Here is a 15,859-nt window from a genome sequence, read left to right as displayed (position 1 = left end):
TGAACCACTCGACCAAAACTATCAAGAGCCTTTTAATTAACATAAGACACTTCTCATTCTCAAAACAAAACAAAAACAACAACAAACCCTAGTTAATTCGTTGTAGTACATACTCGTTGGGTGGGCTTTAGGATTCTAACCCCCCCACCCCCAAATATTATTTAATATTCACACATACACATTTTTCTGGAGAAAGAATCCACAGCATCCATCACATCCTCAAAGAGACCTCAGACTCCCCTCAAATTAAGAACTGATGCTCTAGTGAGAAACAGGGCTAGTTTTGTCCTTGGCCACAGGACTCTCGATTATTTGAGCCCCTTAAAGGACTAAATAAAGCCAACAAGAACTGTAGAAAAATTATTGCTCTAGCAATGCTTAACACTTGTTTTTGATTAAGGAAATCTGAGTAGTTTTCAGTAATACTAGAGCAGTGGTTCTCAACCTTGGCTGCACATTAGAATCACCTGGGAATCTTTAAAAAATCCTGATATCTGGGCCTCATCCTCTGGAAATTCTGTTTCTTTGTTACTAATGTTGTGGCCACACCCCATAACAAACTAGAGGAATGCCAAGCAGCAGACTACAAGAACTCAAGTACAGAAACAGCTTAGTAAACGACAACAGTTTTTGCAGACATGGACAAAGATGAATCCAGCCTACTGAAACGTTCTTCGTTACAATTTCATTCATGTAAATGTCTACTGAAATTTATCTACCTGGTCTCTTATCATAGTCTTGCCCTATGCTTCCCTGATGGTCTAAGCCAGGGGTGAGGAACCTTTTTTCTGCCAAGGGCCATTTGGATATTTATATCATTCAAGGGCCAAATAAAATTATCAACTTAAAAATTAGCCTGCTATATTTGTTCAAACATTTAATTAACTCAACCCTAATGCCTTGGCAGGGCCAAACCAAATGATTTTGTGGGCCTTTTACGGCCTGAAGTTCCCCGCCCATCTTTTTTTTGTTTCCCGAGGGCAGTTTTTCTGGCCAAACCGGGTCCTTTCACTGGTGGCCCAAGCCCTCTCACCCACCCAAGAGACTCTTCAGACTTGTTGTGACTCCTCCCAGAGCCCCCACAGCAGGTCCCTCTGTACGTGGGACCTGGTAAGATAAACTGTCTTTCATTTATTTCTCTACCATAGGATTCTATACATACATCCTTAACCATATATATTCACTTCCCCCTTTTCTTTTTTCTTTAAAGTGTATCTTTTTACTCTCTGTAGTGTGTGGTTTTTTAAAAATTGATTTTAGAGAGAGGAAGGGAGAGGGAGAGAGAGAAACATTGATGAGAAACATCGATCAGCTGGGCTGCCTCCTGCACACCCTCTCTACCAGAGATCAACCCCACCACCAGGGAATCGAACCAGTGACCTCTTGGTGCATGTGAAGACACTCAACCAACTCAGCCACACCGGCCAGGCTACCCTTTTCTTTTTCAACTAATTCTGGTTTATCACCTCAGTATGAAAAAAATAACTTGCCTTTCATCCATCCAAAATTTCTTGCTTTAAGGAGTACACTCTACTTCTGGCATAAAAGACAGATGGTTTAACAAAAAAAATCCCACCTAGCATGTCTCATAATAATAACCAATATACTGCTGGAGCTACTACCTGAGGTGAACAAGTGGGGGGCAGAGATAGGCTACAAGTGCCATGTTTAAGGCAAGGTGGTTCGGCATTCCATCCTGCATATGGTCAGGGATGGGCAATGATCTGAGCCAGAGTCTCCTGCCATCAGAAAGCACCTCTGGGGAAGACTCACTCTTGGCCCTGAGGTCAGGATACCAGAGCGAGAAGAAGCTCTGATGTCCCTGTTACAGCCCCTGGATTCAGCTGTGCCTGGGCCCCACTCCAAACTTCTTGACAAATCAGCCAACAAATTTCCTCTTGTTGTAACTAGTTTTGTTATATTTATACCAGAGAGACCTATCCAATACAACCATTTCCTAAAAGAATTAACATCTTAATTTAAAAGTTGGTAGGACAGTGTATCTACAGGACAAGTAGCTTGCCTTACACACACGCACAAGCACATATACTTGTTTTGCCTGTTGCAAACTACTGACCATCTTCACCACTACATGACTCCTAAACTTCACACCACTCCCCCTCCCTACAGAGCTTCTAGCAAGCAGTGGGTACAAGGAAGAAAACAAAGATCAATGCAGTTCACCTGCTACTAGAAAGCATATCCAGGAGGGTCACCCTTGGGCAAGTGTCATAGTAATAGTGATGACAGGAAATAAGTAGAGAGTGTTATAATGTTATAGCAATAGAAAATAAAGAGTGTTATAGGAAATGTAGAAAAATTATTTTTGTGAAATATTAAAGAGCACAGGGAATGACCACTCTGGCCAAGCCCTAGCTGCACCATATAGATAAGACCATAGCTGAATGCTACCCTTAGGAATGACATATGTAAACCTGATAGACACCTTCTGAGTGACACTGTGATTGATAACCAGCTTGTACTCTGATTAACACTTGTGTGATGACGTATGTTACTGATAGCCACCTGGACTGCCATGGGTCAGAACAGGCTTAAAAACGGGTCCCCAACTTCAGCCATCGATCACCTTCTTGGTCCACGCTCCACGCTGGGGGGCAGAAGAATGGCCGAACCTTTGATCGCCAGACTTTGGTCGCTCTCCTCCCTCTGACTTGACCCAACCAAACCGCCAGCCACCCAAAGAGGGATCCGCCGCTGCCCTTAGAAGACGCCACTCTTCCCGGGGACCCCGTTAAGTCTGAGTCCAGGGCACCAGGAACCTTGTGAGTAATGAGGTGTGATTTGCAACTGCATATTCTTGTGTGACGTAATTCCTCCAGCAGTCTTAACTATATTAATACAGTGGGGCCTAAACTTACGAGTGTCCCGACTAATGAGTTTTTTGAGATACCAGCTGTCTCTCAGCCAGATTTTTTGCATTGAGTTGACAGAGTAATTTGAGTTAACGAGCTCCTTAACAAGCTCAGTCTTGGAACGAATTAAACTCGTAAGACAAGGCCCCACTGTATAAGGTCAGATGATAATGCCTACCCTCGGTCCGGCTTGCTTAGAGCAGTCTCTTCGCTAGCAACTACTTAATGTCCGAACACCTGCACGGTTAAGTTTATCTCAAGGGAGGCCTTGGATAACGCCCCATATACTCTACTCGGACAGCAAGTGAACAGATTGCAAAATGGCCAAAAAGGGGGGAGAAATCAAGGTAACCAGTTACCAATGAGTAGTATCTAACACCATGTTATTTCACACTGTTCTGACATGACCCACAGTAAGAAACACATTTTATCATGTACACAATAAATGAAATAAGTTTTTATAAAATACCCTTGAGTGGCTGACACCCTTTTCTTTTTTTTTCCTTACACAATACTTAATTCATTCTGCAATGAATTATCAGTGTACATGTATATATTAAAAATGAATGTTATATTTACTTAATTCATTCCATTACCCACAGTTTGAAAAATATATAATAAAACAAGAATTACTTTCTCTTAAAATCTAGATGCTGGTCAAAGTTCCTAGAGCCAAAATCTATTATTCCATTTCACATATGGAAAACTGAGGCTTGGGAGGGTATACAACTGGTCCAAGACAGGCATGGTGTACTCTTTCCTACAGCCCAGCACCGCCCCCGCCCCCCCCAACCTGTGCTGGCAGGTTCCATACTCCATGCAGTTCTCCCATTTCAACACTCACAATAACAATCTGCTCCCAGGAAATATGGGTTTCCTCAAACACAGTGGAAAGTGTTCCAAGTGTAAAATCACAAATTTATCTCACTCTTCCTTTTCTTTTACACAAAACAAAATCTCAAATGCCAATTCACCCACAGGCATGTATGTGTCATTGCCTGGGGTAAGACAACTGGGGACATTAGCCACCCACAAGGACGCAGGAATTACTAATTCCTGTTTCTGGAAATTGCACAATCGCAAGCCCAAGTCTCCCCTGGCACTGCTTCACAATGTGCCAATGTCTGTGGACATAACTGCAACTAGAAACAAACAAGAAGTTTCAGCTGTAAGTGGACAAGACCAAGATGACCACAGGCAAAATGGGGCCTGGATAGCTTTTCTCAAGGCTATTCAGGCAGAGCAAAGCAAGCACTCCCTATCCCCCACCAGAATATAATAGAGGCTCCTCCTTATTCTCCCAATCTGAACACAATAAAAATATGAGACACCACCCCCTACCCCCACCAGAACCCATTTTACAAATAATGAGGCATGTTTAGGAATTATGTAATTTGCCTGAGGTCAAGGCCAGAAGGGAGTCCGGCTGGGACTGGAACCTGACAGTAGACTCCATAGTTCTCCCTCTCTGGTACACAGTTCCACCCAATCCCAACCAACCCTGCTAACACAGCCCAAAGTCCTGGAATTTTCTACGTTGGGAGAAGAGGCCAACACTGTCAAGGAAAAGATCACAGAATAGCCTATAGCAGGGATAGGCAACCTTTTTGTGAGTGCATGCCCAAACCAGCAAAATCTCTGACTCAAAATTCTTCTGCGTACCAACCCTAATTTTTTGAGAACATGTTACGCCTACTTGATATCTCTTAAGGTGTACGTATGTGAAGAACCTTGAAGAAATAATAAAACTCATTCGAGCGACAAAACAGTATGATGATGAAAAATACATTTATTTTTTAATATATACATGTACACTGATAATCCGACAGAAAACTTTATGACTCTGTTTGATATTATCAGTGGGACTTTTGCTGCTGCATCACTGATTACAGAGACTTTACATCAGGTTTTTATTTCGTGACCTTCAGAGATATGCATGAGCTACTACTTTCATCCGTCAGGCTACTCCTATTATGAGACTTAACAAAATTCATCACTGAGAACAAAGATTCACAAGCGTATGTGGATGAAACCAAACACTGGTCGGATCTAGGAAGGCAGGGAGAGTTAAGGCAGAGGCATAGAAATTGCTCTTCCCCTCTCTCATCAATCCATGTCTATGGTCTTTAAGATAACTTGTTATGTAAAATTATTTATTTATCTAAGATGCACCTACACTGAATTTATCTGAAAAATAAAAAAGTCGACATTAAGAAAAAAATTGGGGGGGGGGGGGGAAGAGGTCAACCGAAGGACTTGTATGCATGCATATAAGCATAACCAATGGACACAAGACACGGGGGGGTATGGGAGGCTAGGGGAAGGTCAAGGGGGGGGGGGGAAGGAGACATATATAATACTCTTTGTAATACTTTAAGCAATGAAACAATTTAAAAAATTGTAAATGGAAGATTATAAGAGAGGGTTTCGCGTGCCAGCAAAAGTTACTGGCATGATATGTTTGGCAGGCGTGCCAGGGGTTGCCCACCCCTGGCCTATACCTAGCATGAACAACAACAACAAAAGAAATGGCATATGCATTTGAGTACTCTTAATTGGCAGTTAAATACTCAGAGTTGACACATCTCTTAAAGAAATATGTTCTCCAATTGGGTTTAACACAAAAGGCATTCCACATGGAACTGGATCCTAACAGCACCTAGAAATGGTGAATGGCATGAACTGGTTCTTCTGGTCAATAGGCCCAAAGTCCATTAGCTGGATCTCAGCCTTCCAGCCAGGAACTCTATTTCCCTGGCATATCCAGCTATCTTGTCCCCCTTCTAGGGAGGTCCTGACTTGTGACAAATCTTCCAGGAAACCAGAATCTTTTCACCAAAGCCAGATGTCAACACAATTCAAATCAGGGCCAAAGAAGGCAGGGAAGGTATGAAGAGATGCTGGAAAAAACCTCAGTTTATCAGCAATTTCTGGCAACCTGGCCATTGCCTTTGTCCAGATAACCAGGCTTTAATGAAAAAGACAAGTTTACAGTTTAGGCCTGAGGATACACTGAACCACCTTCCCTTGCTGGATCATTTCTCCAAACTCTTCAGCCAGGATCCCCTGGGTGGAAGCCCCCAGAGTTGCCACTTTTTCACCAATCCCATTATCACCACTTTTAATCTATCAGATAAAAACAAATTCTCACTTAAAAACAACCTTAACCCCCTCCTCCATTGAGAAAGGCACCTGGCCGATCCTGGTGTCACCTAGTGCACTTTCCTAGCCCTCATCAGTTTGGCTCTCTTACCCGGTACCTAATCTCATTTCAATTTTGGCTATGGTCAATGACAGCAAGCAAGGAGCTAATCTTGACAGGGCACTGACTCATTTTACCCTCAGCTAAAAGATTCGTAAATGGAGTTTGGGGAAGGTTAAGGGACAGTGTAAAGGTCACAGAGCGGACAGCAGGGCCAGGATTCAAAATGGGGTCTAACTGTGCCACACTGGTTAGAGCAGGTCAGAAGAAAATGAGATAGGATGGGACACCAAGAGGCCATTCAAGCCCTCCCAGTCACTCTCTCCAGAGCATTCAGATAACACTGGACTGCTAGTTTAGGGTCAGGAATTCAGGAAACAAAGTCCAGCTCTGGGCAGAAGAGAGTAGAAAGGTCACAGAGCAAGATCTGAGACACTTCTGCTTCTCAGAACGAACTCAAGACAACATTTTGTTTTCACACAATTGCTATTTGTGGGGGGATAATGTTAAAAACCTCACCCTTATAAACAAGACACTGTGCTAAGCTGTGAAAGAAAAAAAAGGAAATTCATGGAACTTTTCTAGAAAACTAATTTGTATCGTTTTCAAAAATGCACACCCTTTTGGTCTAGCAATTCCCCCTAGACATGAAAAAAGAGAAAACTTAAAAATAGCATAATTAAACTACAGTATTTCATGTTAGATTAGACAACCATTTATCTTTGTTTTCTTTTTGTTAATCCTTATCCAAGGATCCCCCCCCCCCCCAATTAATTTTTACAGGGAGTAGAAGGGAGGGAGGAAGGGTCAGAGAGAAACATGGATGTGAGAGAGACACATCGATTGGTTGCCTCCCACACTCACTGGAAATCAAACCTGCACTCCTCTTGTCCAGGAACTGAACCTGAGACCCTTTGGTGTGAGGGCCAATACTCTAACCACTAAACCATTCCAGCCAGGGCTTAGGCAAACAACTGAAACATAGCATTTTGGAAATGTTCAAAATGTAATTTTTTTTTTGAAAAGTTAAAGAGTACAATCCAATTTTGTTACTCATGTAGAAAGACTAGAAAAATAGATTTAAGAGATATTTTTTTCACATTTAGCACCATCCTAATATTCTGTTTTCCAAATTCTTTAAAATGATCACGCTACTTTTGTTTTTAAAGAAAAAACCCTTACAGACCAGCCAGTGTGGCTCAGTGGTTGAGCACTGACCCATGAACCAGGAGGTCACAGTTTGATTCCCCCTGTCAGGGCACATGCCTGGGTTGTGGGCTCAATTCCCAGTAGGGCATGTGCAGGAGGCAGCCAATCAATGATTCTCTCTCATCATTGATGTTTCTATCTCTCTCTTCCTCTCCCCTCTTTGCAATCAATAAAAGACAAGCAAACATATTAACAGAAGAAAAAACAAAACCTTACAATCTGATTTTCAAATGTGGACCAACCAAGTCTATCCCTTCAGGGTTGAATGAGACAGATGGTTGCTTTGCTCTAACTATATTTCTCTTTTTTTTTTTTAAATATATTTTATTGATTTTTTACAGAGAGGAAGGGAGAGGGATAGAGAGTTAGAAACACTGATGAGAGAGAAACATCGATCAGCTGCCTCCTGCACAACTTCTACTTGGGATGTGCCTGCAACCAAGGTACATGCCCTTGACCGGAATCAAACCTGGGACCTTTCAGTCCGCAGGCCAACGCTCTATCCACTGAGCCAAACCGGTTAGCAATTTCTTTAGAAAAGAATACATCCATGATTTATGCTGGGTTATATAGATGCAGGTTTTTAAAATCAAATTTAATAACTTAAGGCCTGTTTAGACTGGAGGAAAAAATTAAATATTTCTAAAATCTCCCTTTATAACAACAGTAGTACACATTTGGGGTACATCTTTCAAACTGTTTTCTGTGCCTTATTAGGATTTCAAACTGTTCTCCAACAATGTATAATTTAAAAAACAAAGTATAATTTAATCAAACTACCCAGACTGTACTACATGTCAACATGCTGACATCCTTGCACTTTCATTTCCTCATTCTTTTAAGTGGCCATACCATATCCCATTAAGCTTTTCTTTTAAACCCTCTGTAAAAGCACTAGAAAATCAATGCCGTTAAAAAGTTACTGTGTAGGCTCAAAAAGTTGGTTACTATAACCCAGCAATTCCACGCCTAGGCATCTACCCAAGATAAATTACTACATATGTCCACACAAAAACTTGCACATGAACACTGATAGCATTATTCATAATAGCCAAAACCCAAATATCTATCAACTGATGAAGGGATAAAATGTAGCATATCCATATAATGGAAGAGCATTCAGTTATAAAAGGAACAAAGTACTGATTCATACTACAGTACAAACCCTGAAAACATTATACCATGTACTATAAAAGCAGCTAGACACAAAAAGTTACATAATTCCTGAAATATACAGAATAGGCAAACACTGGATTGTACACTTTAAATGTTTTTATTATTGCTGATTTTCAGAGAGGAAGAGAGAGAGAGGGAGGGAGGGAGAGAGGGAGGGTCATCAATCAGAGAGACACATTGATTGGTTCTCTCCTGCTTGTGACCTTAGGGTACAAGGAACGATGCCCCACTGGCCAGGGCTGAATTGTACATTTTAAATTGGTGAACTGTATCATGTGTAAATTATGTCCAAGTAAAGCTGTCATAATACATAGTTTATATTCAATAAATACTTTGGGGATGAATACATTAATAAAGAATATATGTACCAAACAAGTCATGAGCAAATATCTTTTTGTCTTCCCTTGTGCATAGTAAGAGCTCAGGAACTAATTGTTGATATGGATTAGCCAATCACATACACATGAAATGAGAATTTCACAAAGGAAGTACTCAATCTTTTTTTTAATCAAGTTTTTATTGACAATATGAGATTCACATTAAGAAATGCTACCCATACCTGTTTATTATTAGGCACGATTTAACACTCTCTTAAGACACTTTTCTCAGGTCAGAGTTGAACCACAGCCTAAAAACACTCACCACATTTCAAACTGCTAAGTAGGAAATATACAGTAGACAGTGCACAGAAATACTGCATGCCACATTGCCTGGACTACTAATAAGTTTACTGCAATTTTTAGAGATCTTAATGTTATCTTAGTTAAAATTCACATTCCTTGTAAGTCCTACTGACCAATTATGTCCCCTGTTAACAATATTTTATTAACATAAAAGGAATTATTTGCAGTTGGTATTGTGGACATCCCAAATTCTTGCTCAATTATCTCTTCAGTTTATTCACTCAAAGAATATTTTAGGTGCTCTTATAGGAATTAAGGCTACAATACAGAATAAAAAGAGACAAAGCGAAGCAAACAAAACCCTGTCTTCATGGAACTTAACAGTCCAGTAAAAAGAAAATAATTTAGGACAAATTTTATTTTTAGACTCATGCCTTTTTTTAAATCCACACCCAAGGATATGCCTTTTTATTGATTCTAGAGCCAAAGAATGGGAGAGGGAGACAGAGAGAAACATTGATGTAAAAGACAAAATCCACTGGTTGTCTCACACTCGTGTCCTGACCAGGAATTGACATGGGACAACACTCTAACCACAGAGAACACCAGCCAGAGCATAAACGCATGCCTTATGAGTTAAATGTCATCAGCAAGGAATCCCCACAATCCTCACTGTGCAAATGAGAATGTCCACTAACGTTAGCAATTTTCAATAACAAGCCTTTCTTTTTATACTTTTACCACATAAAGGCAACACACAGAAAATCTACTTCACAAAGTTATTTAGTATCAAAAACTGAAACATTTTACATGCACATAATTGTGACAGACAGTGACAGTGGACTGTTCGAAGATTTAACAGCCCAGTTCTTCAAGTTACTTAGGCACCAAACGGTTTTTACTTTAAATTAAGAAAAAGCGACAAAACCTAGACACAGAACCTAGAAACAGAATATGGCAAAAGATCCTGGACAGAACCTGGCTACAGAACATGGCTAGAACATGGCAAGAGAACCTGACTAGAACCTGGTGACTGAACCTGGCTGGAAAACCTAGCGAGGGAACATGGCTACAGAACCTGGCTGGAGAACCTGGAGAACCTGGCTGAAGAACCCGGCTACAGAACCTGGCGATGGAACCTGGCTGGAGAACCTAGCAAGAGAACATGGACACAGAACCTGGCTGGAGATCCTAACCAGAACTTGGCTGGAGATTGTGGCTAGAGATCCTGGCAAGGCTGCTGATCAACTGAACGCTGTCTCCGTGTCATTCCTTCTTCGCAGACTCGGTCCATACCTTTGGGGACCCCTAGACCTGCTGGGGTTGGACCCCAGCAAAGAACTAAATGAAATGGAGGCAAGTAATCTACCAGGTAAAGCATTCAAAACAATGGTTATATGGATACTCCAGGAACTTTAGAGAAGAATGCTTGAACTCAGTGATAATTTAAACAAAGAAATAATAAGTATAAAAAATAACCAAGATCCCTAGCTGGTTTGGCTCAGTGGATGGAGCACTGGCCAATGGACAAGTTTCCTGGGTTTGATTGAGGTCAAGGGAGCATACAGTAGGCAAACAACCGATGTATCTCTCTCACATCAAAGTTTCTCTCTCTGTCTCTCCCCCTCCCTTCCACTCTCTCTAAAATTCAATGGAAAAATATCCTCAGGTGGGAATTAACAAAAAATATATAGATAACAAAGAAACCATTAAATAATAGATACAGAGGCAGAGCTGCCTCAAACAGATTGTCAAACTGCAGCGGGAAGGCCGGGGAGGGTTGGGGGGCAGGAGGTAGGGGGGTAAGAGATCAACTAAAGGACTTGTATGCATGCATATAAGCATAACCAATGGACATAAGACACTGGGTGATAGGGGAGGCTAGGGGACTGTCTAGGGCGGGGGGATAAAATGGATACATATGTAATACCCTTTGTAATACTTTAAGCAATTAAAAAAAAAAAAGAAACCATTAAAAAGCACCAATGAGAAATAAAGATTATCTAAAACGTTGAATATACAAAAAAAAAGAAAAAAGAAAAAGCGAGGCCAGTGTGGCTGTTGGTTGAAGCCAGAGCATAAACTCATGCTTTATGAGTTAACTGTCATCATCAGCAAGGAATCCCCACATACTGTCCACCCAAAGGTGGCAGGTTCGATTCCCAGCGAAGGGCACATACCCAGGTTTCCGGTTCGATTCCTAGTCTTCCTAGTCGGGTGCATTAGGGAGGCAACTGATGGATGTTTCTTTCTCCTTCTCTCTAAAGTTAATTTAATTTTTTAAAAAATACGAAAAATAGAAAAAAAGAGAAGGCATTCATTCAATAATCCGATTTGTGTAACACGAAAATATCCACCAACACCAAAAGCAGAAGTGCAAATTAGTACAAAGATCACAACTGGCTCAAAAAGATAACTTTTGGAGACATAGTCCTTAGATACTGTTTCCTACCAAGATAGGGGATATGGTGGGTAATAAGGGGATGCATTTTGTTTCTGACCAGACTTTTCCTTCTCGACTTGGTAAGCTGAAACCATCTGAGAGTTTTACCTGCCCCAGGTTGAAGCTTTTGGGGAGGAGTTGGTTATCTACAATGCCTTGCTGGAAGATAATCTCCATCCAAATTAAAACGAAACGAATGTTTTATTAAATTACTGGCAAGGTCGTAAAACTGTGCCATCTAAAACCTTGAAATTGAAAGCACATTCATAAATCCTGTTAAGTATCGCTTGTTTTACAAATTCTAAGGACTACATATTCCAAGGGCTCACAATTTAAGGAACTTGACAGCCTCATTCATGAAAATCTCCAACTGTATTATAGCACCAAAGAGCCACTGGCTTAGAAGTACACTGAGACTTGGTTTTTGTCAACTCGGACACCTACAGCCCTCTCAAAGGTAAGCAAAGACACTTCAAGTCTCATTAGGCACGGACTGCAAGAGGTCCCCTCTTGCATCCAACACACAGGTAAAAATGAACCCAAGGACCAAGAATATAAACCCCAGCAGGTTGCATGAAACATCAAATGAGTAAACAACTACATAAAAACACTTCAAAAAACAGTGCGTGGTCTTGCGTAAAAGGGAAGTCAGCCAGCCACTCAGCAAAAGCACATGACTCATCCACCGGCCCGAACACTATCCACTACACCAAAGTGGGGTTTCCCATCTCCGTCCAAGGCCAGGCTTTGGGGGCGTCTCAGCTGGGTAAAGCTGTGCTATTTCCGGGGGGGGGGGGCGGTCATTTTTATTTCGCTGAATCCCAACTCCATCCCATCCCAACTCCAACCCATCACCCCGCATAACACCGCAGATAGACGGGGCAGTGGCAAGGACGCCAAGCGAGCACCGACCCAGCAAAACAAAGCGCCCAGCAAGGGGCTGCCAGGCTGGGAGTAGTCGGGGGGAGAGAGCCGGCTCGCCCCCAGGCGGAGTGCAGCGGCAGCCTCCTCCCGGGAGGGAACGGCCGCGTTCTCCGCAGAGCTCCGAGGACACTCGGGAAGGTGAGGAAATGGGGGCGGGGGCGCGTTGCCCCAGCCCAGGCGGAAGGACCAAGGCGCCGAGGTGGGCCAAGAGCGCGCCGGGCCCGACCCACGTGAGCGGTCGGGCTGAGGCCAAGGCCGCTCCGGGGACGGCGGCGGCGCCGCGGCCACCTCGCCGGGCCCGGACTTACCCGGGCCGGGCGCGCCGCTGGCCCCGCAGCGGCCGCTTCCTCCTCCTCCTCCTCCTCACTTGACAAAATGGCGGCGACAGGAAGTGCTGAGCGCCTCGGCCCGCCCCCCCTCCCCCGGCCGCCCGCCCCGCCGCGGCGCACGCGCCCCCCACAGGCGCCCCCGCCCCGCTGACCGGCCCGACCCCGGGGGCGTCGGCGCCCAGGACGGGGCGGGCGAGCAAGCGGCCGACGCCCCGACGCCAACGGCGCAGGCGACCCCGGCGCGAGCGGGCGGCGCGGGGACGCGGGAGGCCCGCAGGCCCGAGCCCGCGTCGCCCCGGCCTCCCTACCCTCGCGCCGATGGCGTCGGAACTGGCGCACCGGCCCCATTACGCAATGCAGGTGACGCGGGCGGCGCTGAGAGCCCTCGCTGGCCGCCCTGAGTCTTCCGTCGCCCCGAAGGGCACTGGTCCTCACCTGAAACGCTAGGCCGCACGCCGCCCCCACCGGCCGCCGCAGCCTCCTCCTGGAGCTGCTATGCGGCGCCGGGGCCCGCCCGTCGCTCCACCGCGCTCACAGGCCCCGCTCGCCGGCGAGCACCGCCGGCAGCCGCCACCGTCGCAGCCACTGCTTCGGCACCTCGGCTGCGGGAGAGCAGAACAAACAGCCCTGGAGCCGCCACTGCCGCCGCCGCCGCCGCCGCCGCCGCCGCCAGCGCACTGACGTCACCGTGCACGCTGTGCGCGCGGCCCGGCGTCGCCGCCGCCCGGCGTGCGCGCCCCTGAGATCGCGCCGGAGCGTGCGAGCTCGGGAGAGCCCGCGGCCGCGAGGTAAGTGCGCGAGGCGGGCGGGCGTGCGGGGCAGGGGAACCCCGCAGGCCGCGCGAGGGGACTCTTCACGTGGAGGCCGGGGCTCCACAGGCTGAGGGAGGGGCCCCGAAGACCGAGGGAGGAGGCGGAGGAGACCTTGCAGACCGAGGGGAGAAGTTCCTCACACCCCGTGCAGACCGAGGGAAGGGACCGTGGGGAGGCCGGAGGCCGCGTTCTGGGGGAAGATCTGAAGGCAGAGGTAGGCGTCCGAAATGGAGGAGGGTTCTGATGATCGACCCTCAAAGAGGAAGGCCGGTGATGGGAAATCTGAAAGGCTGATGGCAGAGGCCGAGGAGCGACCAATGTTGACAAGCCTCCCCCCCCGACGCGGAATCTGAAGGGTGTAGGAGAAGTGTGGGGGTGCTGCGCCCTAGGGCGAGCGAGCTGCTGCGACAGGGGCGCCTGCACTGGGGTGAGGGAGAGCTGAGGCCGTCAACAGGCTGCAGCGATGCTGAACCGCGGGCCTGGGGCACTCCCTCCAGTGGTCCCCGCTGGCCTCCGCCTTGTCCTGAAGACTCCGCTCCAGGAAGTGGCCAGAGGTTTGCCCAGCGGTGTTCTCAGTGGTTGAGCGTCACCGATGGGTCCCTGGTCAGGGCACACGCCAGTGTTTCAGGCTCCATCCCCAGAAGGGGCGTGCCGGAGGCAGCCGATCAGTGATTCTCGGCATTGACGTTTCTCTCCTCCTCCCTTCTTCTCCGAAATCAATAAAAATATATTTAAAAAGAAAATGACATTAGGTTTACTTAGGTCGCTTGCAGCTTAAAATGATTCTATGAAAATTTTCAAAGGGGAAACATAACCTCCTTTCCCCCTTCGCTCTCACCTTTACTTTTGGCATTTTTTAGTCCCAAACTTTTAAAAATAGCAGACCCGCCCTAGCTGGTTTGGCTCAATGGGTAGAGCACCGGCCTGTGAACGGTCGGGTCCCAGGTTCGATTCCCATCAAGAGCACGTGCCTGGGTTGGAGGCTCGATCCCCAGTAGGGGGCATGCAGGAGGCAACCAGTCAATGATTCTCTCTCATCATTGATGTTTCTCTCTTTCTCCCTTCCTCTCTGAAATCAATAAAAACATACTTTAAAATAATAATAATAAAAATAGCAGACTCAAATTATTCTAAAAAAATATAGGTAATTAAAATTTTTTTGATTCCCCCTTTTTTCAAAATATATTGATATATGAGAATAGTAGTCAATAGTTGTTTTTTTAAATATATTTTATTGATTTTACAGAGAGGAAGGGAGAGGAATAGAGAGTTAGAAACATTGATCAGCCGCCTCCTGCACACCCCCCACTGGGGATGTGCCTGCAACCAAGGTACATGCCCTTGGCGGGAATCGAACCTGGGACCCTTCAGTCCGCAGGCCGACGCTCTATCCACTGAGCCAAACCGGCCAGGGCTGTAGTCAGTAGTTTTGTCCCTATCATGGTGTTTGCTCACTCTTCACCAAGGGCAGTCGTAAATCACTGATGAGTCCTGAACAAAGTAAAGACTTAATTTTACCCTTGATTTTAACAAAGTATGAGATAACAGATTATTAAAAGTAAAAAAATAATGGCAGTAATAGTAACTGGTTCATTAGTAAGCTTCCTTCTAATTCTTTTTTTTTTTTAATATATTTTTATTGATTTTTTACAGAGAGGAAGGGAGAGAGATAGAGAGCTAGAAACATCGATCAGCTGCCTCCTGCACATCTCCTACTGGGGATGTGCCCGCAACCCAGGTACATGCCCTTGACCGGAATCAAACCTGGGACCTTTCAGTCCACAGGCTGATGCTCTATCCACTGAGCCAAACTGGTTTCGGCCCTTCTAATTCTTTTTTACAGCATATTGAAACTGGTGAATATCTTTTGGCTCCTAACTTTGCATGCTGGGCAATTTGCAGAAAATAGTTGGAGATGGAAAAAAGAATAGGAAGGAACACAGTGAATATGGAAAAACAACTTTTTATTTTTTAAAGGAAAGCAGAATGTATCCATTTTTTTAAAATACATTTTTATTGATATCAGAGAGAAGGGAGGAGAGCAGAGAGATAGAAACATCAGTGATGAGAGAATCATTGATGGGCTGCCTCCTGCACGCCCCCTACTGGGGATCTAGCGTGCAATCCAGGCATGTGCCCTTGCCCAGAATCAAACCCAGAACTCTTGAGTCCACAGGCCAATGCTATATATACCCTGAGCCAAACAGGCTAGGGCCAGAATGTATCCGTTTTAAGCTGCCCTCTCCCACAGTTGCCTTGTTGCATTAT

General features: G+C 45.1%; 1 protein-coding gene across 1 annotated transcript in view; it reads right to left on the bottom strand.

The window, feature by feature from the left end:
* BRD4 (bromodomain containing 4) overlaps positions 1 to 13,443 on the bottom strand; it is a 90,417-nt gene extending 76,974 nt beyond the window's left edge. The window contains exon 1 of the mRNA XM_059696465.1: positions 13,215 to 13,443. The gene's annotated coding sequence lies outside the window, so the exon portion shown is untranslated. The remainder of the gene's footprint in view (positions 1 to 13,214) is intronic.
* Positions 13,444 to 15,859: the final 2,416 nt, after the last annotated feature.

The sequence above is a fragment of the Myotis daubentonii genome, chromosome 5 (assembly GCF_963259705.1).
Source record: "Myotis daubentonii chromosome 5, mMyoDau2.1, whole genome shotgun sequence".
NCBI lineage: Eukaryota > Metazoa > Chordata > Mammalia > Chiroptera > Vespertilionidae > Myotis > Myotis daubentonii.
The sequence above is the reverse complement of the archived record's forward strand: the minus strand, read 5'-3'. Positions and strand labels throughout refer to the sequence as shown.